This window comes from Egretta garzetta, unplaced genomic scaffold (assembly GCF_000687185.1).
Source record: "Egretta garzetta isolate BGI_Z169 unplaced genomic scaffold, ASM68718v1 scaffold296, whole genome shotgun sequence".
In the NCBI taxonomy this organism is placed as follows: domain Eukaryota; kingdom Metazoa; phylum Chordata; class Aves; order Pelecaniformes; family Ardeidae; genus Egretta; species Egretta garzetta.
The window spans coordinates 136,657-138,351 of record NW_009259988.1 but is presented as its reverse complement, the minus strand read 5'-3'; positions in this window follow the sequence as shown (position 1 = coordinate 138,351).

The window sequence follows — 1,695 nt, the reverse complement described above, 5'->3', positions numbered from 1 at the left end:
AGCCTGTTCTCACTGGAAATATTTGCTGAAAAGAGATCAGGAGCAGTCAGCGGGTTTGGGGGCTGTGCAAAGGGTCCAAAGCTGCCGCTTGCTTCCTAAAAGTTTCCTGGTGCCCTGGGTGCTGGGGAGGGTTGGGGTTTCAGCCGGCGCTGGCAGCCGGCACGCCTGCTCGCTGCAGCAGCAGATTGCAGGGTTTATTTATAACTCCGAAGGAGACGTTTGAATTAAAATCTGGTTTGGAGGGCAGGGCCGGCAGCGCCGTTGCTGGAGGGAACGTCGCTTTCACCCCGAGCGTCATCCCACGAGGGTGGCCGTCCCTGTCTGCCCACCCGTGCGAGAGTGCCCACGGCCTGGGCTCCTGCTCCTCGGGTGGGGTTTGGTGGAGGCTGCGAAGGATTGGGGCTGCGGGGCTGGGCTGGGGGCTGCTGCGCTCCTGGTCCCGTCTGCTCTCACGTGCTTGAACCCGCTCGGCCGCGTGTCCGCTCTTGCGCTGGAGTTGCTGTATTTCTAAAGCACCTCTTGGTTCCCGCGTGCCGTGTCGCTGGCTGCGAAGGGGCTTGCTGAGTGAGCGCCCTGAGCGGGGTCTGAAGTGCAGCGGTCGTAATAAAAGCGTCAGTCATCCTGGAGCAACAGCACGGAGCCTGTGCTGCGCTCCCCCTGGGCGGGGGACGCTGGCGGCTGCAGGGCAGGTGGAGGCTGGGCTCTCCGGTCGTGCTCTCCCTCGGGCGGGCTTTGCTCTTCACTTCTTTCCTCCTCCGGCCCTGGCTGACACGTCAGCCCCTTGCGGATACCCGAGGGGCCGTCTGGGTCCTTTGTCAGTTTGCATTGGGAAAAGCATCCCACCAGTCACCTCCTCTGGTGCTTTCTCCAGCGTGAGCCAGTAACTGCAAAGCTGAGCACCCGTGGAGCCCCACTGCAGCCCCGTGCCGGCAGAGTGGCCGAGGCGGGCTGTGCCCGGTTGGACTGGGGGGGGGGAGCTGCCTGTGCTGGGGCCGGCTCCCTCGGAGGGGCCGGGATGACCGTGGAGGAACATTAGGGCATTACACGATCCCACTAAAACGTGACATGAAACCTACAGGCGTAGGCAGAAACCTACAAATATGCGGTGACCCTGGGCTCTGCTCTCGCGCAGTAAACATGATTTATTCTAAACCCTTTCCAGATGGAACAATCAAAACCAGAGGCTCCAGCTTCGGGAGCGTCTCCTGGAGCTGCTGGGGTGCGGGCAGGGAGCAGAGGAGGCAGCAGGGCCTGGGCAAGTGGCAAGGGTGGCACGTGCCTCGGGGGACATCCCGCTGGGGACAGCCAAATTTTGAGCCCTGCGGGTGAGCTGGACCCGAGCAGGGCTCCTACGCGTGCCCCTGGGACGCTCAGGTCCCGTCCGTGCCCCTGGGACGCTCAGCATCGCTGTTGCCCCGGTCGCACGAAGCGTGTGGTGTGTTTTGTGCAGAATAACGCTTAAAAGCAGAGCCCTTGTCGTAGCCGTCGTCCGCCTGGCCTGGAAGCAGGCGTGCGTTAGCGCTAACGAGCAGCACTGCTGCGTGCACGGGGGGGAGGCTGCTGACGCGGGATTGCTGCTGGCCCGGCCGCAGCGCCGGCCGCCCGGGCGATGGCTGGGGATGCACGGTTGGTCGAAGAAGGTCTGCCGCTCCGCGGGTCCCCCACCCCAGCCCTTGTTTGGCTTTTTCCCCACTC